This window comes from Leucopleurus acutus, assembly GCF_964270905.1.
Source record: "Leucopleurus acutus genome assembly, chromosome: 11".
NCBI classification, from domain to species: Eukaryota; Metazoa; Chordata; class Mammalia; order Artiodactyla; family Delphinidae; genus Leucopleurus; species Leucopleurus acutus.
The window spans coordinates 21411507-21436396 of NC_139152.1; the positions used below are offsets into that span (position 1 = coordinate 21411507).

Below are 24890 nucleotides of genomic sequence, written 5' to 3' on the forward strand. Positions count from 1 at the left end.
AGAAGAGAGGTGTTGCTTTTTTGTAAGTATGTTAATGTAAGCATGCATACTGAAAAATACTGGGGGACCGGCAAAACCCACTGCCCCTCCAGCTGATTCTGATCAGAACAGAGTAATTAATCAATCATGACACGTTGATGTGCTGGCGCTGGCTCGGACCAGCTCATGAGAGCCTGAGACCTGACTGCTAATTTCAGGAATTTTGCAAGCCAGATGACTTCATGGTGTAGTCTGAAATAGACCATGGTGGGAGTATCTGCACCACAGAAATGGGCAAATGCTATAAATCAGGCTTCCTTTTCCCCCAAGAGCCAGTTGTTAAACGTTTACCAGCACACCATTGAATCTTGACATTGTCATATTCACGTTTATTAATTAGCCAACCTCACTACAACAAGGAAACCAAGGACTAAGAGTAGATTGAGACTCACTTCCTTGGTGCCTTGTAAAACTGTAAGAGATCTGTAAGAGATCAAGGAAGATACTGCCTAGATAATTGGTCTTTACATCGGGCTTCACAAATGCTCAGGGGTTTGTATACACGAATAATTTTAAGGGACTCAGTTTCCAGATCTTCAACTTTCTCATGTGCTCTTTCTAAAACTTGGTTTGCCTGAGAATGAGGGTACCTCTCCACAGGCTTTCTCCCGTTTTACAGAAGAAAGGCATACCTCCACACACATACACACCAAATCTCACTACTGGGCATTTCCCTGGGGTGTAAAAGTCTCCAAGTCCCCAAACAAAGGTATACAGGGAAAGACTGTACTGGGAGAAGCCTCCTTCGTGATTAATCAAGGCATCTTAAGCAGGGCCTCCTATCTTTCCCGGTTTTATATATTTATCTGTTAAGGTGAGGCTTGCATTAAAAGGAAGGTATATTGACCCATTTTGTAATTTTTCTGAATTCAAAACAACTGAGGAAATATATCAGTGGCATTGATTCTTTTGATTGTAGTTAGAGTGCTTTGCAGGACTACCAAAAAATTTAAGATACTTTGGAAAGCCCCATGGCTATAAATTTCACATGCCTTCTTTGCTGTTCCGTGTGCTTTATTTCATAAGGTAATTAAAACGTATTTCATCAAATCATATCGTGAAATAGCTATCCAATTACAGCTCAATCTTCATCTCATTTAACAAGATGTTCAATACTTTCTATCTCCTAGAAACAAAAAAAAGAACTTATTTAAATATAATTTTTAAAAATATAGATGTCGGTTTTAAAATGATCGAAAGGTGCATAGTTTTTTAAAAAAGAAATTCCTCTCGTCAGGAGCAAAGAAGTTTGGCGCTGTGGCCCGAGGTTACTCTCACAGCTAGCCTGGAGAGTCCAGAGGTGGATTAGACGGGGGCAAACAAACCCTTCCAGAATACCCAGAAGTAAAGAGAGAAAAGAATCCCTTGGAAGAGTTTAGTAATTCACTGCAAATGTTTCATTACAGTTGTTATTTTGAAAAGTACCTTCATTGATGTGTGAGAAAAAAAAAGTCTGTGGAAAAGGAATCTAGAAAGCAGTAGTTTTAAAACACGGTGAACTTCTTTGAAAATGATTGTGTGTATATATATATTCAAATATAGAAAAGTCAAAAAATGACGCGTCATTTCGTAGAAGAAGATTTGAGCAGAAAAAAAGAAAAACCTTTGATATCTATGAACAGCCACTAACCCGCAGCCAAGAGTATATCTCATCACTTTGTGTTTTCAAGTGTACCCGAAAGTCAGCTTTTCTTAGATCCTGTGATCTAAGTGTGCTTGATGTAAGCCCTCCTATGGAGTCATACCGGATAGTAAATGTCTGTATTATTAATAGCATCAAAGCAATAAATGTGTTCCTAACATAGGTGAGACCTGGGCATTTACGAGGCACCTGCACAGCCTTTAAGGCTGCTGGCAGAGCAGGTCGAATTGTTTCTTCTAAAAGCATCCACTAAAAATAACCATTTTTTTCTTCTTTATTAGGAATTCCAGAAGTTATGGTTGCCTATAAAATCAAAAGCATGTGGGAGTAAAATGTATATTCTTCCAGAAGGTTCCTCCGAGCATTCAAGGCGATGTATTTGTGGCCCTTCATGCCGTGATGGTGGTAGCCATTTACGTTGATTGTTCCAATAAAACTCTCAATTTAAAGGTAACTTATTTTGGCAACTTGATGATTACATTTAGTCAGGTTGGAAGTAGGAAGGCAGATAAAATTTCCTTGATCAAGGAAAAAGAAAATGTATTTTTTAAAATCAAAAAGCAGGCAATCTCAGTGGCAACACTTTATCCAAATAACTACAGATGTTGCCTTACTCTTTGGGCGTTAAACAGTATAAAGAATGACAAGAAATAAACTCTTTCTGTTCTAGTGGAAAGAATCTATTCCTAGTCTGTTTTCTAGAAATGAGAGGAATAATCTATCCCGGCAGTTCATCTACTTGTGTGCCTAGGAAAACTTATTTAAAAATTCTTTCCTCTTGCACATGGGTTCAGTGGTATTGATTTAGCCACTGCTTCTTACATCCAGGGCATGAAATCAACTGGTAACTTATGTGCTCTGTGGGGGCTGGAGAGCACAGAAGAGTTCAGGTACCCCTTCCCCTCACTCCACTCTCCACCCTCACTCCACCCTACCCCGCAAACTGTCTTGGCAATTATCTTGGGATCTCCCTTCCTTGTCTTGGGAGGTGATAATGTATATATGCAGAAATAATAACTTCTCTGCACAAGAACAGCACCTTTTTAAAGGCAGCATTTTATCTCCCTCTCCCCCCATGTTAACGTGGGGGCTTTAGTTGGGAGGGAAAGCAGGGAAGGTTGTTGGCCAGTTCTCGGCACTGGCACCTCCCACTACACCCTGGGGGTAGTAGCTGGCCTTCCTGCTGCTGTCGGTCTAAATGTAGAATGTGAGGTATGTGGTGCTTTTAATCCCCCAGTGATGCAATAGGAAAACTCCCATTTCACATCCTGTTCCGTGTGGGCTGATCTAGACAAGTCGCTGAGGCAGCCCCCTGCCCTTTGGTCCACTTGAGAAAGGGTCCCGGACTCTCGCTCCTGCCTTGTTGGATGCTCAGTCCTCCTGACTGATATGTGGCAATGGTCAGGCAACTCCCTGGTCCTCGTCAGCTCCAGAATAAGACCTGGTACATAGTACATTTCTCCTTGTCATCACAAAGACCAAAACTCCTCCTTAACTCAGCTGCTCTGATAACATCAAAATATACCACAAACTGAGTGAGAGGGAGAGACCAAGGAGCAGAATGTTTGCTGACAGCTCAGATCTTCCGTTCATTTTCCCAAGGACCCCCCGCATGTATCCCAGCTCACCTCCCCCTGCAACAGCCTCCTCTGGGTACCCATTTTATAGTGCAAACCAGAATACTCTGAAATTACCCCCCCTCCTTCCCCAACCCCTAAGGAAAGAACATATTGGACTCCCTTGGTTTATGCTTACTTTTATACTTACCTAAAAGACCTATGCTTTTCCCCAGGTGATAGATTCCTTTTGATTTCACTAACTGTGTCAGATTAGCTAAATCTCATCACCTCAAGGCAGAAGTCCACAAAGTTTAGCGGTATCGTTCTAAATTGCACTAGAGTTAAATATGTACATACCTGTTGCTGTCACAGATATCAAAATGTATGTGTTAATGGAAGGCAACCTATGGCAAATTGCAAACAACTGCCCAAGGCCCTGTGCTTTGGGAATCACAGAAAACACTGATGCTTGGGTAGCAACTGAGAATATATCTATTGGGGGAAGAGCAACAGCTGGTTAGTGAGTGGCGTGCACAACACAAATATCTTGATTACACAACCAATCTGTAATTTCTAACAGTATCACCAAGGAAATGGGGTAAGGTTACCCATTCTTCAAACACTTCTTCCTCTACAATGTTTATAGTAGTAACATTGCCCTTAGTGGCTTTATTACCGAGATTCAGCCTGTTTCAAAATGTAGACAGAAGAAGGAAAACAGATGAAGAGATAGATCTGTATGAAGTGACTTCACGATGCCGAAATTATGAATCTGTTATAAATGAGCTTCTAAGTGGCTACGACTCCAGAATTGTTTTCAGCTCTCTGAATTTACAGGCAAGAGGTTTACTTTTCCATAACCACAGATATATGATTAGAAGTGAAGGTAAATGACAAAATGTGTCTCTCTTTTCTCTAAAGTTTATGTTGTGAATGAGTAAAGGAAGAAATTGAACTGCCTAGGAAACCCACTGCGTGGTTCCAACCTCTTTCTAAATATTGCAAATACGACATCACTCCATTCTTCAACTATATTCTATGTACAGGTACATTGAAGGTTTGTAACTTTGATTTATTAATTTACCTGTCTTGATAACCAATCGAGATTGTTATAAATCATTGTATTATATAGAGATAATCTCTAATTTGGTTTTCTGGTGGCATAAAAGAATTAATCTGTCTTTCCCCAATTAAGTGTATCAATAATTTCTTAGAAGTAAGTTGCCCTTCAGAAAGATATTTAGAGAGAAAAATTAGAATCTTATTCCCTAGGAATTTAATGAAGAACTTTGGGTGGGTCACTTTACCTTCCTGAATCTTAATGTCATTCATATAATGGAGATAATAATAATGATGATGCTGCTTTATTATTACCTAAAAGGACTATTATAACGATTGCTATGGAACACATTATAAACTATAAAATCTGATATAGACATTAGTTACCTTCAAAATCCTGCTATAAGGCTCTGTACTCTCCACATCGACCTATATTATAATTGAGAATGATTGTCAACTAGGTGTGTATTTCCAAAGATATAATCATGTACACGGAATGTCGTATGTCTATCAGGATCGTTTCTAAACACAGCCCTTAAAGTAGTGCTGTATTTGAAAGTGCTTGGCACATTTTAACTAAGTTAATAACCCTCCAGCTTCAGAGGGTTCTGTAATTCTTGTGTTGCTTAGCTATTGCTCACTGGAGGCTAAAAGAATTAAATCCTGAGCTGCAAGAGCCATATCAGGAATTAACCAGTATGCTCCAGGCACACAACTCTGTGCCTTTTCCAGAGAAGCAGGAAGTAAAAATAACAGCAAAAGCTGATCCGTGGAGCCCTCACAACTGCCTGGCACAGCGCTAAAGGCTGTCCAAACACTTCCCGCTTAACACTCACGACAGCCCTAGGAGATAAGTATTGTTTTCCCTATTTTTGAGATGAGAAAATTCTAATTTTCTGATAAGGAAAGATCCGGGACTGGGGCTCCTGATTGCTACAACATGGTTCTACCCAGTAGATAGGGGCTGTGTCCTTCTAAGCACATTTAAGGGTAGCTTGACATTAGTTTATCAGGCCCAAAGATAGAGCGTTTGCTTGGACTTTTGCCTCTTCACACTTAGGACGAGGAGAGAAGGAAGATAAAACAAAACAGGTCATTTTTTCTGTTCACATTTTTAAAAGGTTTCAAAGTCCCAGTTCTAAAGGGAAGGTGGGACAACCTTCCAGATTTAGTTGGCTTTGCCTCTCTTTCACACTGAGATGTACCCAATGACAGCCCCCTCATGAAAATGTAAGCAGCACAAATTCTCCAGAACATTTGTCCAAGTGCAATAGCACTTGTGCTGCATTCCCCAGTAACCTTTTGAAAATCTGCCTGATATTAAAGAGTTGTTTTTCCATCTGCAACACTCCAATCATAGCAGCCTGTGATGAATTTGCTTTCTGTTTTTGTTTTTTTTTACATTTTATCCCAGTAAATGAAAAGAATTTCAAGGAGTGAGAGACAGTGGAGGCTAATCTTTACCACCTGGGTGATTTCACTGCACAGGGCAGCAGGGGAACCCGACTTCAGCAGCTAAATCCTGCACCAGCTGATTCGCAATTACGTGCAGCCTCATTCATTCCAGGCTGTCAGAGAAGAGCACACCAAAGCCTCATCATACTCCTGTGCCCAACAAAGTAGAATGAGTGCCAGTGAAGAAATGTCATAGAAGATGAAGCTACAGGAGCCTGGAAACTTAGAACGAATGCTTAGATGGGGTTTCTTTATTCCATCACTCAGCCAGGAGTCCCATTTGTCTAGACGTAACAGATAACACGTTTATCTACTGCTGGGTGACAAACTGCCACAAACTAGCAACTTAAAGCAACATTCGTTTATTATCTTGCAGTTCTGTAAGTTGAAAGACTCATGGTTTTGGCTGGGCTCTCTGCTTAGGGTTCCACAAGGCCAAAGTCAAAGTGCCACATAGGCTGAGCTCTTATCCGGATGCTCCGGAGAGGAATCTGCTCCCAAATGCATTCAAACAGTGGGCAGAAGACAGCTCCTTGTTACCTAGGGCGGAGGCCTCCATCTCCTTGTTGGCTCTTAGCCCAAGGCTGCTCTCAGTTTCTAGAGACCATCTGCATTCCTTGTCACGTGACCCCCTCCATTGTGACACCAAAAATAGTATATGAACTCCTTCCTGCTCCTGCCTTGCAACTCTCTTCCTCTTCTGCCATCAGCAAGAGAAAGCTCTCTGCTTCTAAGGGTTCCTGTAATTAGATTAGACTTACCTGGATAATCTCCCTTTCAAAAGGTTAACTCTGCTATATAATACACCTCTTTCACAGGTTCCAGGGATTGGGGGGCATGGAATCTTAGGGGACCCTTTTTAGATTTCTGCCTACACACTTAGCCAGTAGAATTAATAAAAATGTTGTTAGGCTGGTCATATCCTCAAAAGATAAAGATATTGTAAGTATAGGAAGGAGCAGTTAGAAATAATATTGAGGGACTTCCCTGGTGACGCAGTGGTTAAGAATCCACCTGCCAAAGCAGGGGACACGGGTTCAAGCCCTAGTCCGGGAATATCCCACATCCCGTGCCGTGGAGCAACTAAGCCCGTGCGCCACAACTACTGAAGCCCGCACGCCCTAGAGCCCGCAAGCCGCAACTACTGAGCCCGCGTGCTGCAAATATGGAAGCCTGCGCGCCTAGAGCCCGTGTTCCACAGCAAGAGAAGCCACCGCAATGAGAAGCCCGTGCACTCCAATGAAGGGTAGCCCCAGTTCGCTGCAACTAGAGAAAGCCTGTGCACGGCAACAATGACCCAACGCAGCCAAAAATAAAATTAAATTAAAAAAAAATTGAGAATTATGTCTAAATTTCTGGACATGAAACTTGCAAAGTTTAAATGGTGTACTGTTTACACTCCAAAGAAGTATCTTAAAGAGACCATGAAACTTGCAAAGTTTAAATGGTGTACTGTTTACACTCCCAAGAAGTATCTTAAAGAAACCAACCATGGTCCTTTGAAGAAAGTAGGAACAATTCCTCAGCAGCCAATTCTCCTGAATACATGATTTAAGAAAACGTGCTAAAATATCCAACCTTGCTCTACAAAATATAAGAGGCCACAGCTGTCCTGCTGACTCCACATTTTTAATTCGACAATACCTTTATATCCTCTCTTTCAGTCATAGCTAATGTCTTGAAATCAGCCTGGACCCATCTTGCACTTCATCTCCTGACCTGTTCCCCAGGTCCTGAGCCCTTGACGCAGCTCTGTTTGCTGCCTTCTATCGCCCATCAGGCTCCTCTGGGACTAATGTAGTAGCTTTTCCCTGACCAGGTCTGCACGGCTTTTGGCTGCTCTGTAAGCAGAGTGTCAGGAACTCCCTCTCTGCTGAGATGGGGGACCCCTGTGATTGTGCTCTGTCAGCCTCACACCACCTGAAAAGAAAACCTACTCTGTGCAAAGAATAACTGGTTCTTTCGTGGCTAAGCTTATAAATCTTTTGAATTCCCTCTGTTTGCCATGCCACTTTTATGCACTTTGTTCTTCCATTTACATGTGATGAAAAGATATCACATTAGTTATTTTACTCAGTTGCTTATTTAAGATGACTTGTGTCTCCTTTGTCACAAGGGTCGATTTTATCTCTTGCAGGTGGACAACAAGGTACCAGCAAATGTTAAAGTGCTTTGTGAATTATTTGCCTAGGGATGATGGCAATCATGGTATTGAGGTGTGCTAGGTAGATATCCTGAACCAATTTAATGCCTATATATTGCCCAAATGCCCAGACCTATGAGGTTATTAAGATGAGCCCAGGTTTATAAATGGTAAATTACCAGCCACGTTGCTGAAAGCTGAGAAGTTAATAGAAGAATTTTGAGGTGCTTTTTTCTGAATGGCTGGAACAAAAGTTGCTCCTAGCTAGTTTCCTGGTAAGTACATCCCTTGCTTCCTGTACACTCAAGCCCATCTCTGAGGCCAGTGTCAGGAGGTTTTTTTTTTTTTTTCCTGGTCATTAAACATGGATTTTGGTTTTGATTAATAATTGATGTATTCATGCAAGTATAATGAAGTTTTCTTCCTGCATTCAATTTTTTTAAAATGTGTTACCTATCTTGGCTTCCTAAGCTGAAATGCAAGCCTTGTTAAATTCCACACTTTTTTGTTTATTGGGGAATCTTTATTAAAGCAGAAAACTTCACTTCAAAGATAACTTTTGGGAATCTAAACATAAGCATAATTTTTTAATTTTTAAAAATAAAGAATATTCTAAGTATTCTTAGCCACAGACTGAAAATTGTCTTATCATCGTTTAAAATATTTTTTAAGGAATTTTTTTCTTTTTCTAAAAAATTTAATTTATTTATTTTTGGCTGTCTTGGGTCTTTGTTGTTGTGCACGGGCTTTCTCTAGTTGCAGTGAGCGGGGGCTACTCTTCGTTGTGGTGTGTGGGCTTCTCATCGTGGTGGCTTCTCTTGTTGCGGAGCACGGGCTCTAGGCGCACGGGCTCTAGGCACGTGGACTCAGTAGTTGTGGCTCACGGGCTCTAGAGGGTAGGCTCAGTATTTGTGGCACATGGGCTTAGTTTCTCCCCGGCATGTGGGATCTCCCCAGACCAGGGCTCTAACCCTTGTCCCCTGCATTGCCAGGTGGATTCTTAACGACTGTGCCACCAGGGAAGCCCCATCGTTTAAAACATTTTGTTTCTTTTCCCTCTACGTCATCAGGTAAGTTCTCCTCCATTCCAGATAACAAAAGTGAAGCAGTATGACAGTAGACAGAATCATTTCCTGCTAATATTTCCAAGAGCATCAAAATAAACTTAAGGAGCAGGCAGGTGGAAGCCCTTCAGGGGTGGAAGCAAAGTCATTACCAGACCTTTGCCCTGGACTTCACCCTGCAGAAGCCCTGTCAGATCCCCCCCCCCCCCACCCACCTACTGGATCCAAAATAAAACTTTGTAGCCAAAACATTCAGTGACAGATGGCTCACTTCATTGCTGTAATGTTACCCTTTGGGTCTCTGAGGGGATGATTCCAGGAATAGAAAGCAGGGCAAATACAGGAGTGGATGTATAACAGAATCTAACACAAGTTAAGGTTTCTCCAGTTGCTGATGGAATCAAGACCTTCCCTCCTAAATTCTTTACGTTGAACAACAGGGAGTGGTCCCTCCCTCTCTCCAAATGTAATTAGTGCATAGACTGAGGCATGGGCCCAATGCCTCCTCTGACCCTGACCAGCTTGGTGATTTTTAACCTGCTCCTCAATTTCCTCATAAATAAAATGGGCATCATAATAGTATTGATACTTACCTTTAGGATTTAACTCAGTGCCCAGCCTAAGTTAACTAAGCCTAAGTTAGTTGAGCCTAAGTGCCCAAGCACTCAAAAATGGTAACTGTTCATAGTTTCTTCCCACAATTTGATTAACTTGGCTTTGTAGAAAGGAACGATGCATAATAGAACATAAAACAAGATGCACAACATAGGAAACCTACCAATGGAAATGATCTTTTGTTAAAATTCCTAATTCAGATAGGACTTAAACAAAATTAGAGGAAAGCCAGCATTTTATTATGTTATTACGGAATCAGGGGATTTTCCCACTGAAACAGGCCTTAAGAAGCAATTAGTTACTCTTTTCACAGTTGAGATCTCTAAAGCTAGAGGGGAGATGGTGACTTACTCCTAGTCACATCGAGTCACATCGAAAAAGCTCCCTTGATCAAATTTCTCACATTGTTCATCAGAATTGCTTCTAAATTTCATTTTTTGTTTGCTTTTCTTTTTGAGAAAACGTATGAATTTTTTCTATCACATGCATTCACAAAGTTGTAATTCATGAGGGTCCTGTGTTTTTTGTTTTTCTAATTTGGCATACCCTAATCTTTTCCCAGAGGCCTATATTTGTGCTGCCCTTTTCCAGTTTGTCTGGCATCACTGCTTCACCTTTTGGCACCTAATTCAACATACTTTTATCACCATTATCTGAATAGTACCACCCCATCCGAATGTACTTCACAGCTACCCTCTTCTGCTCCATGCCTGTGCCTGGGTCTGCTTTCCTGTTACGTTACCTGTCCATCTGTTCCTAAAAAATGCCATGAGGGAGTTACGGTGCTTCACATAGGTTTTGAAAATCTTGACCTTCATTAGGGGTTAGTCACTGCATATCACTGGATTTCTCACTTCCTTTCTTCAAAATTCTTTCCCAACCGAAAACCACACGAAATTAACCAGGTTCACGTTTTCTAAGATACCGTCACAAGATTTTGCCCTTACTATGATTTAGGCTGAATGCCCTTCAGAGTTCATCACTGAGTGCCAGAATCTTTACATACGTTACTTTTAATTTTATAATAATCCTATGCGTTAATGAGTGCTATTATCCCCATTTTATAGATGTGGAAACCAAGAATCAGGGAATTTAAGTAACTTCCCCAAGAGCCTGTAGTGTAGGAAATGGCTGCCTTTCCCACTAAGCCAGGACGCCCAAGAGGGTCCTTTGGAGGACACAGCAATTGTTCTCAAATATTAGCATGCATGAAAGTTTTCTGACATGTTTATTAAAAGTGTATACCACAGAGTGCATCCCCCAAATTCCAGACTCCATCGTCCAGATTCTGATTCGGTGGGTGGACCCAGGCTCTGCCTTTCAACAAGCTCCCTGGGAGACTCTGATGCAGGCCATCTGCACAGCACACGGAGCTCAGGAGAGATGCAGCCTGGCTCTGCATTCCCAACTACACACCAGCTCCAAACCAGGCACCGCATTTCCTGCTTTTCTTCCCCTTAACAGCTATAAGTTAAGTGCTGAGATTCACATTTATAACAAAACTTAAGCTGTGTGGGGTTTTCCAGAATTCGGGTTTAATTGGGAGGCAGAATTCTAGCCTGGGGATCAATAGGACTGTTTCCTCTGTCTCTTCCCTTTACTGACTTCTCATACGTCATTTGATCAAATAACTTAAACCTCATTGTGTCTCATTCTTCTCCTCTGTAAATGGAATGTGAAAATTGATGTCCACTACACATCGTAGAAGACCTCTGAAGACGAAAACTGTGACCACGGGAGAAGCGTGAAAAGCTCCAGGCAAAGAATGTGTGAGTCCTCAAGATGAATTACCCTCTTACAAGAGGGGCACGTTGATTTTTATCACGGTTACCATTTACTTTACAAAACAACCATTTGGCATTTGTGAGAGTGGAGGGCAGTAGCTTGCAATGCACAGGTTTTGTGTTCTTGGAAAAGTGGTTTTAAGTCTATGCACCTCATTTTCTTCATGTGTGAAATGGGAGTAAAAGTATTATCAGTCTCGTGGAGTGTTAAACTACTTCATGCTTCACATAAATAAGCTTTGACAAACTGCTCAGCCCAGATATTTTTATTCTCAAGTGCTTGGCTTCAAACTATTGATAATATCAGCATATTCATTCTCAAGTCCCTGCTATATGCTGTGAGATACTGGGTCCTACAGAAAACAAATATGATACTGTCCCTACTCTTAGGAAAGTTACTCTCAAGCAGATGAGACACTCTTACATTATACCTAATGCAACTGACTTGGGGGGACTTTTACAATGTATTATTAAGGGGGAAAAGCCCCTTAATACAAAAAGTATCTATAGTATGACCCTAGTTTTTAAAAATAATTTTAAAACAATGACTGATTCCTCCATATTTTCATATCACACATTATAAACACACATATAAACATATATATATTTACAAAATACATACTTTACTAATTATATATATATAATTAAGTTGTTTTGGAGAGAGAATAAAGAAATGAAAAAGAGAAGAAGGAACACACAGAAAAACCATAATAACAAGATAATTTTTAAAAAATATAGAGATGTCCATGATAAAAGAGTATATGTGATATGACCCCATTTAAATAAATTTGCATCTACATGTGTGTATATGTGTGTGTCAGTGTGTGTATATGAAATGCATGAAAGCATAGTCAAAATACTAGCAGTGGCTACTCAAGGTATTGAAATTTAAGTGATCTTAATTAGGTGATCTTTTTCTGTACTGCTAGGCTGTTTCTTACAATGGCAAAAGTTATTTTTAATAACTGAAAACCTGGGACTGTGTCAAGATATTTATTATTGTACATGATGAACTGCTTTATTTTGCTTTTCTCAAATTGTCCCTAAAACGTATGAATTACTTTGAAATGATAAAAATTATATTCTTTAAAGTGGTATTCTTAGTAATGATAAAGCGCAGTGAAACAAAGATGTTCTCGATAGAAGGCTAAAGCTGCTTCATTACCCAAATAAAGCTGCCTACACAATGAACTTGTTTTGCCAGAAGAAACTCAGTTACTGAACTCTCCTTTCTCTTTTTTCTTTTCCTTCTGTTTTCAATTACGTAAATCTTGGATTTGTCGAAAGTATCTAGCTTTTTAAAAACTTTGCGGTATGGTTTCACTTATATTTTCCCAACTTATTATAATTTTCTACAGCTTATCATGTCCCAAACTAAACTCATTATCTTCCTTCTGCCTCAACTGACTTCTCTTCTTATCTCTTTTTTCAGTAAGAATGTCACCCCTAACCTCGAGTCACCCAAACTGGATATCTGGGGAAGCCCTGCATCCTACTTTTAGTTCATTGTCACTTCTGTAGACACTACATCTTAATATCAGACCACTCTTATCACATCTCTTCCCCATAGCTACTGTCCTCATTGGTTCTGCCTAAACTGCAGCTGTCATCTTTAAATCAGTCCCCCGTCTCCACTTTGAAACTGTGATGAAGCAGGAGAACGTCTAAACTTCTTTACACGCTACACGAATTGCCCGCCTATCTTCACTTCCTTGAGGAAACGATCTTCCCCAAACATGCTGCCTTGGGGACTTTTGGTCATAGCGCTCTCACTCCCCGTGATGCTACAAGCCAGGCAGTGAGAACTCCATCCCCCTAGACTCCATGCCTGGTTCAGAGAGAGGCATATGATAAGAGTAGGGTCAGGCATTCTGTCCCAGGACTTCTCTGCTAGAGTAAGAAGAAAAACTCTCTCTTGCTTTTAGTGGGTCACAGATTAATTTAGCGAATTCCTCTGGAAGACTTATTTTCTTGAAACTTTCTTGGAGGCCATATTCAAATAGTGTAGACACAAAAGAGCAAGTCATTTCCTTTGGTTGTCCTATAAATAGGCATATATTTTCTCTTTTTTAAACTATTTTTTAAATAAATTTATTTTTTTTTATTTATTTTTGGCTGTGTTGGGTCTTCGTTGCTGCCCGCGGACTTTCTCTAGTTTTGGCAAGCGGGGGTTACTCTTCGCTGGGGTGCCGTGCACCGGCTTCTCATGGCAGTGGTTTCTCTTGCTGTGGAGCATGGGCTCTAGGCGCATGGGCTTCAGTAGTTGTGGTACGTGGGCTCAGTAGCTGTGGCTCACAGGATCTAGAGCGCAGGCTCAGTAGTCATGGTGCATGGGCTTAGTTGCTCCACGGCATGTGGGATATTCCCGGACCAGGGCTCGAACCCGTGTCCCCTGCATTGGCAGATGGATTCTTTTTTTTTACAATGTGAAAATGTCATTTCTTTTTTTTTAACATCTTTATTGGAGTATAACCGTTTTACAATGATGTGTTCATTTCTGCTTTATAACAAAGTGAATCAGCTATACATATACATATATCCCCATATCTCCTCTCTCTTGCGTCTCCCTCCCACCTTCCCTATCCCACCCCTCTAGGTGGTCAAAGATCACCGAGCTGATCTCCCTGTGCTATGCGGCTGCTTCTCACTAGCTATCTATTTTACATTTGGTAGTATTTGTAAGTCCATACCACTCTCTCACTTTGTCTCAGCTTACCCTTCCCCCTCCCTGTGTCCTCAAGTCCAGTCTCTTAAGTCTGCATCTTTATTCCTGTCCTGCCCCTAGGTTCTTCAGAACCTTTTTATTTTTTAGATTCAATATATATGTGTTAGCATAAGGTATTTGTTTTTCTCTTTCTGACTTACTTCACTCTGTATGACAGACTGTAGGCCGTCCACCTCACTACAAATAACTCAATTTCGTTTCTTTTTATGGCTGAGTAATATTCCATTATATATATGTGCCACATCTTCTTTATCCATTCATCTGTCGATGGACACTTAGGTTGCTTCCATGTCCTGGCTATTGTAAATAGACCTGCAGTGAACGTTGTGGTACATGACTCCTTTTGAATTACGGTTTCCTCAGGGTATATGCCCAGTAGTGGGATTGCTGGGTCATATGGTAGTTCTATTTTTAGTTTTTTAAGGAACCTCCATACTGTTCTCCATAGTGGCTGTATCAATTTACATTCCCACCAACAGTGCAAGTCCAGCATTTATTGTTTGTAGATTTTTTTGATGATGGGCAGGCGGATTCTTAACCACTGCGCCACCAGGGAAGCCCTAAATAGGCATATATTTTCATCCAGTTTGGGAACCAACTCCAATTTTCGAAAGGTAACCAGGTTAGTGGTGATTTATGATGATTTCTACTTTATTATCAGTGTGGTGTTTCCAAAAAAAGGGAAGCTATTAATTCTAATTTCAACTAGGCTATAAATGTCTTCATTTTTTCACACTCCACATTATAGGATTATCATAGAAATTATTTATTTTTTGTTCTACCTTTTTATTGATAGATAACATGCATTAAAAGTATACAAAGTGCATAGCTCAATAAATTTTCAAAACTGAAAACAACTATTTCACTGTATATTTTTATGCACAAAAATAAAATTTAATGTGTCTAAGGTCAGGACCATGTTTTCATTTTTCTCAACCCCTAGCTTAATCCCACACCCAACAGTAATGCCCAATGTTGATGTCACTGTCCTTTACCTACCAGACAAAGACATTTTATACCCAAAAGTCATCAGGTAGAGGGGTTACTCCAGCGTATTAATTTAACAATAATTATTAACGTAGAACAATTATCAAGCGCTTATATGTACTATTATTATCTCAGTTTTATAGATCAGGAAACTGGTGGACAGAGATTTAGAAAGTGACTGAGATCAAATAGCCAGTAAATGGAAGAGAGCAAGACTGCAAAGATAAAACTCAATTTCCCAAAAATAATTTATACCACCTAATTCCTCCACTAGGAAAACTACCATTTTCACTGAGACTGAGAAAAAACTCAATTTTTCTTAAGACCAAGAGATGGAATCCACTTTCCTTTAGTAAACATTAGCAGTGATTCAGCCTTGGATGAGGAGAGCAGTTGAGTGAACTCTAATAGTGTCTAAAATTCTCCAAAGAAGACAAGGAAGAGCACATGTTAGAGATTACAGACTTACTTTTTATTTGTGGGCATCTTCCTGCATTTCTTACTGCATGCAGATCACCTCTGCAGCGCCACCTTCTTTTCTATGTAGCTCCTTGTATGGAATCTTTGGGATCCTTAATTTGGGAGCTCTTCCTGAAGGGTGAGATGGTACTTCTGAGTGGGCAGCCTGCCTCTCATCTCTCTAAATGCCTGTCATTTAATTACAGAAGGATGGATGAGAAAGTCAGACCTTCCTTGAGGCTATTGAGAAAATCCCAAACAAAAACCCTACAAAATCCCATTTACTCAAATTGCTTAAGGTGAAGAAATTCTTCAGATTCCTTAAGATATGTTAAAAAATAATCCAAGACTAAATTTTAATGTGTAGTTTGAAAAGCTAACAATACTGCTAAGAGATTTCTGGGTGACACATTTATATTCTGATTCTGATTTTATTGTAAGAAGTTCTCTTAAAAATAAGAAGCAAACAGTAGGCATTAGGGATTTGGTACCTGCCTTTTTTTTGTTATGTTTTTTATTTAATATAGCTAAGATGAAGAAAAAAAAATTGGTGAGACTTTAAATATAGTTGAAGTGAAGAAAAAATATATACACTAATTTGATGTCTCTGCCATGGAATGTTCTAAAGAATACAGTGGAAGCAATATATCTTGAGTCTGAACTAGCAGAAACTACACATGAAGACTGAGTACATTATAGATCTGTAGACAAGGGAGATAAGATAGAATAAAAGAATGATTTTGAAGTTCCCTTCTAACTAAAGTTAATGCATCACTGGAACTTTAAAAGCAAAAATAAATCTCAGTAATTTATTGTCTTTTTAAAGTAAGATTTTCAGGGACTTCCCTCGTGGTCCAGTGGTTAAGAATCTGCCTTCCAATGCAGGGGATGCAGGTTTCATCCCTGGTTGGGGAACTAAGATCCCACACGCCACGGGGCAACTAAACCCGCACGCTGCAACTACTGAGCCCCTGCGCTCTGGAGCCTGTGCGCCACAACGAAGAGCCCGCGTGTCACAACGAAGAGCCCGCGTGCTACAACTGAGACCCAACATGGAGAAATAAATTTTAAAAATAAAGTAAGATTTTCATTCTTTCACGAGTAAAAAAAATTGCAGCTGTAAAAGACTATGATGTACAATTTATATTGAGGATAAAGAACCATGGTCCTAAACGTTAAGAAATTATCTCTTGCTCTTTCTTTGCCAAAGCAACTCTCTCAATAAATGTCTTTCCAATCAAGTCGTAGCAACCACAGAAGCTATGCCCATCTGCATTTGCTTTGTGAACTTGATGATCTGAAGAACGATGAAAGTATGATAACTCCATTAAGCTATCAGCCCAAACTGCTTTGCATGCAGCCCTGTGAATTATCCATTTCTTCACTGATCTCCTCTCATTTTCAAATATTGGTGGGATCTGCTTAGGTGAGACGGGTCCCAGAGGCATCACCTCTGCCCCTGCCTGCCCTGCCTCTCTTCATCCTATAGTCTCATGACTACATGACACTCCAAACCTCATCTTGCTGGAGTCACAAGGTCATACTGACTGGCTTCTATGCAGTTCCAAACAATAGGTGTCTTTTAAAATACACTTTTTTCCTGATTTACAGTAATTTTAATATTATCACCAATATGCACTAACATTATTTATCTTTCTAAACTAAACTAGCATACCAGGTAAATGCCCCATCATGCCCGGAATTAACTTAACATTTGATTAGGGAGAACGAGCTTTCCCATCAGTACAATACTCAGCCATTAAGCAAAGCAACTGGTAGATAAAGACTGAGTTGATGGCTATATGATGGCTCATATTAAAGAACCAATATCAGCTACTGAACATTCACTATGTTCCATTCACTATGCTTATTTCACATCTCACAACCTCTGAGTTAGGTGCAATTGTTTTCCAAATTTTACATATAAGCAAACAGAAGCTTACAGAACCAAAAATGTACACTGCTAGAATCTGGATTTGAAGTCATGCCCTCTCGTACTCAGTTAATTTTAGATTTCCTCACACAGGAAGCTGTGCATGACAATGGTCCAAACACACCAAGAAGCCCAAGCTTGGCCCACCATGAAGCGATGACATAAAGAGGAAAGTATTGTTTTTTCCCAAAACTTCATGTGTCTAGGAGGGTACTTACACAGGCAATTTTACCCAAATGCCATTATGAAACAAAAGAAAAACTAAAGAACATGGAAAGCTGGTACTCTTCAGGAATAATAATAACGAGGTAACACCCTTAAAGCCCCCAACTAAAGACCTTGCCTTTTTTTTCTTGTTAGGTTCCCATCTGTGTTCCTGCAGGCATGAAACTGGAAGAAGAGATATGCATTTGCAAATACCCTCACACCCAACAAACTCAAATTCCTTACCTGAATTCCCTAGAATGTCTCCTTTCTCAACCAACTTATTTTTATTTTGTTCTTTACTTGGTTCCATTGTATTCTGTACCAAAGCAATGTTTCCCAGCCTCCCTTTCAAGTCTCTAAATCTTGTTGCCTTTATTCAGTTTCTCTCACTGTATTGTACTGTTTTCATTGTTGTGTTCCATCTTACTCTTTCTAATTTCTTCTGTGGCTGTGAACATTATTAACATCCCTGCCCCGGCCCTGTGAATGTTATAAATCCTTCTGCCTACAGCATTTTTATTTTTCTGACTTTGTCTGGCATAGCTAAAGTAAATCCTATATTTACATAATAGATAACAGGTATATAAACTCTTGTGTATATATTTGCCAAAGACATACAAAGACATATGATAATTCATGGATTTATTTCAGATTGAGATTGTAGTGTTTATTCAGAATGTGGATTAATTGTATAGATTTACAGACATTTTTTTTTCCATTTTTGTTGAGATGTAATTGACATACAGCACTGTATAAGTTTAAGGTGTAGAACATAATGATTTGAATTACGTGGATCATGAAATTATTACCACAATACGTTTAATGAACATCCATTATCTCATGTAGATAAAAAATTAAAGAAATAGGAAAAAAATTTTTCCTTGCATTGAGAACACTTGGGATTTACTCTCTTAACAACTTTCATATATTAACACACAGAAGTGTTAATTATGTTTATCATGTTGTACATTACATCCCTAGTGCTTACTTATCTTAACGGGAAGTTTGTGCATTTTGACTGCCTTCATCCAAATCCACCCCCCAACCAACCCCCGCCTCTGGTAACCACAAATCTGATCTCTTTTTCTATGAGCTTGTTTACTTGTTTTTGAAGTATATTTGTTTTTGAAGTATAACAATACTATGTTCCTGGTACACAAAGCAGTGATTCAATATTTCTATACATCTCAAAATTATCATCACAATTAAGTCTAGTTACCTACCATTTGTCAACTTACCAAGATATTACATAATTATTGATATATTCCCTATACTATACATTTCATACCTGTGACTCATTTATTTTGTAACTGGAAGTTTGTACCTCTTAATTTCCCTCACCTATTTCTCTTCTATCTCACCTCTGGCAACCATCAGTTTGTTCTCTGTCTATATGAATCTTTCTGTTTTGTTACATTTCTTCATTTGTTTTGTTTTTTTAGATTCCACGCGTAAGTGAAATTACACCATATTTGTCTTTCTCTGACTTATTTCACTTAGCATAATATCCTCTAGGGTCCATCCATGTTGTTGCAAATGGCAATATTTCATTCTATTTCATGGCTGAGTAATATTCCATTTTATATAGACAACTTATTCTTTATCCATTCATCTACTACTGGAGCTTAGGGTGCTTCCATATCTTGACTATTATGAACATAGGGGAGCATATATCTTTACAAATTAATGTTTTCCTTTTCTTTGGATAAGTACCTAGGAGTGGAATTGTTGGGTCTTAAGATAATTCTATTTTTAATTTTTTGAGGAACCGCACATTGTTTTCCATAGTGGCTGCACCAATTTACATTCCCACCAATAGTATTGGGTTGTCCAAAAAGTTAGTTTGGTTAGTGAATACGTTGTTCAATAAAGTTCTTCGTGAAAATGAAAAATGTGTCTTTTTGTTTTACTTAGAACCAAATGAACTTTTTGGCCAACCCAGTACATAAGGGTTCCTTTTTCTCCATATCCTCATCGACACTTGTTATTTGTTGTCTTTTTGATAATATCTATTCTGATAGGTGTGAGGTGATATCTCATTGTGGTTTAGATTTGCATTTCCTTGATGATTAGTAATTTTGAGCATTTTTTTTTCATGTGCCTGTTGGCCACCGGTATGTCTTCTTTTGAAAATGTTCATATACTCTGCCAATTTTTTAATTAGGTTCTTTGGGTTTTTTTGATGTCAACTTGTATGAGTTCTCTGTATAATTGGGATATCAACCCCATGTCAGATATATCATTTACAAATATCTTTGACCATTCAGTAGGTGGCCTTTTTGTTTTCTTGATAGTTTCCTTCACTGTGCAAAAGTTTTTTAGTTTGATGTAGTCTCATTTCCATTTGTTTGATTTTGCTTTTGTTTCTTGCCTGAAGAGACATATCCAGAAAAATATTGCTAACTCCAGTATCAAAGAGATTACTGTCTATTTTTCTTCTAGAAGTTTTGTGGTTTCAGGTCTTATATTTAAGTCTTTCATCCATTTTGAATTTATTTTTATACGTAGTATAAGAAAGTAGTCCAGTTTGATTCTTTTCATGTAGTTGTCAAGTTTTCCCAGCACCATTTATTGAAGAGGCTGTCTTTCCCCACTGTATATTCTTGTCTCCTTTGTCATAGATTAACTAACCATATAAGTGTGGGTTCATTTATGGGCTCTCTATTTTGTTCCACTGATCTATGTGTCTGTTTTTGTGCCAGTACCATACTGTTTTGATGACTGTACCTCATTTGTATAGTTTGAAATCAGGGAGTGTGATATCTCCAGTTATGCTCTTTCTCAAGATTGAGAAAATTACGGCTAATTGGGGTCTTTTGTGTTTCCATACAAATTTTAGAATTATTTGTTCTAGTTCTGTGAAAAATGCCATTGGTATTTTGATAGGAATTGCACCGAATCTGTAAATTACCTTGGGTAGTATGGTCATTTTAACAATATTAATTCTTCCAATCCATGAACATGGTATATCTTTCCATCTGGTTGTGTTGTCTTTAATTTCTTTCATCAGTGCCTTATAGTTTTCTGTGTACAGGTCTTTTACCTCCTTAGTTAGATTTATTCCTAGGTACTGTATTCTTTTTGATGCATTTACAAATGGGATTATTTCTTTAATTTCTCTTTCTGATAGTTCATTGTTAATGTATAGAAATGCAACAGATTTCTGTACATTAATTTTGTATCCTGCGAATTGACCAAATTCACTGATGAGTTCTAGTAGATTTTTGGTGGTGTATTAAGAATTTTTAATGTATATTATCACGTCATCTTCAAACAGTAACAGTTTTACTTCTTTCTTTCCAATTTGGATGCCTTTTGTTTCTTTTTCTTGTCTGATTGGTGTGGCTAGGGCTTCCTATACTATGTTGAATAAAAATGGTGAGAATGGGCATCCTTGTCTTGCTCCTGATCTCAGAGGAAATGCTTTCAGCTTTTCACCATTGAGTATGATGTTAGCTGTAGGCTTCTCGTATATGGCTTTTATTATGTTGAGGTGTGGTCCTTCTATACTCACTTCCTTGAGAGTTTTTATCATAAACAGATGTTGAAGTTTTTGAAAAGCTTTTTCTGCATCTATTGAGATGATCATATAATTTTTTATTCTTCAATTTGTTAGTGTGGTGTGCCACAGTGATTGATTTGTGGATATTGTACATCCTTACATCTGTAGGATAAATCCCACTTGATTATTCTGTATGATCCTTGTAATGTGCTGTTGAATTCACTTTGCTAGGATTTTTGCATCTATATTCATCAGTGATATTGGCCTGTAATTTTCTTTTTTGTGTGTGATACCTTTGTCTGGTTTTGGTATCTGGGTGATGTTGGCCTTGAAGAATGAGTACGGAAGCATTCTTTCCCTTGCAATGTTTTAGAATAGTTTGAGAAGGATAGGTGCTAACTCTTCTTTATGTGTTTAGTAGAATTCACCTGTGATGTTGTCTGAGCCTGGACTTTGTTGGGAGTTTTTAATTACCAATTCAATTTCTTTAATGGTAATTGGTCAGTTCATATTTTTTATTTCTTCCTGATTCAGTCTTGGGAGATTGTACATTTCTAGGAATGTGTCCATTTCTTCTAGATTGTCCATTTTATTGTGTATAATTATTCATAGTAATCTCTTATTATCCTTTGTATTTCTGTGGTGTTGATTGTAACTTCTCCTTTTTCATTTCTGATTTTATTGATTTGGGCCCTCTCTATTTTTTTCTTGATGAGTCTGGCTAAAGGTTTGCCCATTTTTAAATTTTTTCAAAGAACCAGCTCTTAGTTTCATTGATCTTTTCTTTTAAGTCACTCTTTCATTTTTATTTCTGCTCTGATCTTTATGATTTCTTTCCTTATACTAACTTTGAGTTCTGTTTCTTCTTCTTTTTTTTTTTTTAGAAATTTAGTTGTAAGGTTAGGTTGTTTATTTGAGATTTTTCTTGTTTCCTGACATAGGCGTATATTGCTATATACATACCTCTTAGAGTCGCTTTTGCTGCATCCTACAGATTTTGAATCACTGTGTTTTTGTTTTCATTTGTCTTCAGGTGTTTCTCTTTTTTTAAATTTCTTCTTTGATTTCTTCAGCAACCCATTAGTTCTTTAGTAGCATATTATTTAGCCTCCATATGTTTGTGTTTTTTTGCAGTTTTCTTCCTTGTAGTTGATTTCTATCCTCATAGTTCTGTGATTGGAAAAGATGTTAGATACGATTGCAATCTTCTTAAATTTACTGAGACTTGTTTTCTGGCCTAGGATGTGATTTATCCTGGAGAATGCTCCATGTATTGTACACTTGAAAAGAATGTGCATTCTGCTGCTTTTGGATGTAATGTTCTATATACATCTATTAAGTCCAGGTGGTTTAATGTGTCACTTAAGACCAATGTTTCCCTACTGATTTTCTGTCTGGATGATCTGTCCATTGATATAAGTGTGGTGTTAAAGTCCCCTACTATTATTGTGTTACTGTCAATTTCTCCCTTTTTGTCTATTAATATTTGCTTTATGTGTATAGGTGCTCCTACATGGGGTGCACATATATTTACAATTGTTATATCTTCTTCTTGGATTGATCCCTTGATCGTTATGTAATGTCCTTATCTCTTGTTACAGTCTGTTTCAAAATCTATTTTGGCTGATATAAGTATTACTGCCTCGGCTTTCTTCTCATTTTCATTTGCATGGAATAACTTTTACATCCTCTCACTTTCAGTCTGTGCAAGTCTTTAGATCTGAAGTGAGTTTCTGTAGGCATCATATATACGGGTCTTGTTTTTGGATCTATTCAGCCACTCCATATCTTTTGATTGGAGCATTTAGTCCATTTACATTTAAAGTACTTATTGATAGGTATGCATGTATTGCCATTTTGTTAACTGATTTCTGGTTGTTTTTATAGTTCGTTTTTGTTCTTTCCTTCTTCTTTTACTCTTTTTCCTTGTGATTTGATGACTAGTGTTATTTTTGGATTCCTTTTTCTTTGATGTGTATGTTTCTATTTTTGATTCTGGTTTGTGGTTACCATGAAGTTTATATATATATCATGAAGTTTATATATATATATATATATATATATATATATATAGTTTATATGTGTTTATATATTTCAAGTTCCTGATCTCTTAAGTTTGAACGCATTTTACCAATCCTGCATTTGTATTCCCCCACCACCATGTTTACTGTTTTTGATGTCATATTTTACTTCTTTTTGTTTTGTGTATCCCTTAGCTAGTTATTGTGGATATAGATGATTTTATTACCTTTGTCTTTTAACATTCCTACTCACTTTATATGTGGTTGATCTACTACATTTACTGAATATTTGCCTTTACCAAAGAGATTTTTCCTTATATAATTTTCATATTTCTATTTATAGTTTTTTCCACTTAGAGAAGTCCCTTTAACATTTCTTGTGAAGCTGGTTTCATAATGATGAACCCTTTTGGCTCTTGCATCTCTGTAACCTCTTGATCTCTCCTTCAGATATGAATGATAGCCTTGCTGGTAGAATATTCTTGTTTGTAGGTTTTTCCCTTTCAACATTTTAAATATATTGTGCCACTCCCTTCTGGCCTGCAGGGTTTCTGTTGCAAAGTCAGCTGATAGCCTTATGGGAGTCCACTGTATATAACAAGTTGCTTTTCTCTTGCTGTTTTTAATATTTTCTCTTTATCTTAAATTTTTGCCATTTTAATTACAGTGTGTCTTGGTGTCATCCTCTTTGGGTTGATCTTGTTTGGGACTCCCTGTGCTTCCTGTGCTTGGATGTCTGTTTCTTTTCCCAGGTTAAGGAAGTTTTCAGCTGTTACATCTTCAACTATGTTCTCTGCCATCTTCTCTCTTCTCTTTCTGGGACCCCTAATGTTAGTGCTAATATTAGTACACTTGATGTTGTTCCAGAGGTCTTTTAAAGTGCCCTCATTGAAAAAAATTTTTTCTTTTTTCTATTCAGCTTGGGTGATTTCCACTACTCTGCCTTCCAGCTTGCTGATCTGTTCCTCTGTATTATTAATCTACTGTTGATTACTTCTAGTATAATTTTTATTTCAGTTATTGTATTCCTCATCTCTGTTTGGTTCTTTTTCATATTTTCTAACTTGTTGTTAGAAACTTCTGACTTCTCATCTGTTCTTCTCCCAAATTCTTTGAGCATCTCTATGATCATTACCTTGAACTCTTTATCAGGCAGATTGCTTATCTCCACTTCACTTAGTTCTTCTTCCATAGCTTTATCTTGTTCCTCTATCACTTTATTTTGCTTAATTCTCCATTTTTATTTTTATGTATTTGGTAGTCTGGCTACCTGATCTTGGAGAAGTGGCCTTATGTAGGAGATGTCCTATGGGGCTTAGCAGCACACTCCACTCTGGTCACCAGCATTATATGCTCTAGAGGCAACATCTATGTGGGCTGTGTGAGCCTTTCGTTGTGGTGGGCTGACTACTCTGGGCATGCTGGTAGGCATGACTGACCCTCAGTCCAGTTAGTCAGCAGGCCTTGCTGAGTACAGAGGCTGCTGGTCACTGGTAAGCAGGGCCAGTTGCTGCCACAAGTGGCTGTTCATGGCCTGCAAAGTCCCAGTCCTGGTGCAGGCCCACTGGCGTGTGAGGTCAGGTCATGAGGTGGCTGGCTGCAGAGCCCTTAGGGGTGTCCCAGGGCTATTGCTGGCCCACTAGTGAGTGAAGCCAGGTCCTGGGGTGGCTGGCTGTGGCCCAGGGGTGCAAAGCTG

General features: G+C 38.6%; 1 protein-coding gene across 1 annotated transcript in view; it reads right to left on the reverse strand.

Annotated features, from left to right (window-relative positions):
- LOC309968321 (uncharacterized protein) overlaps positions 1-24890 on the reverse strand; it is a gene marked incomplete at its 5' end in the record, with an annotated part of 168954 nt that overhangs the window by 39572 nt on the left and 104492 nt on the right. The window lies entirely within an intron of this gene.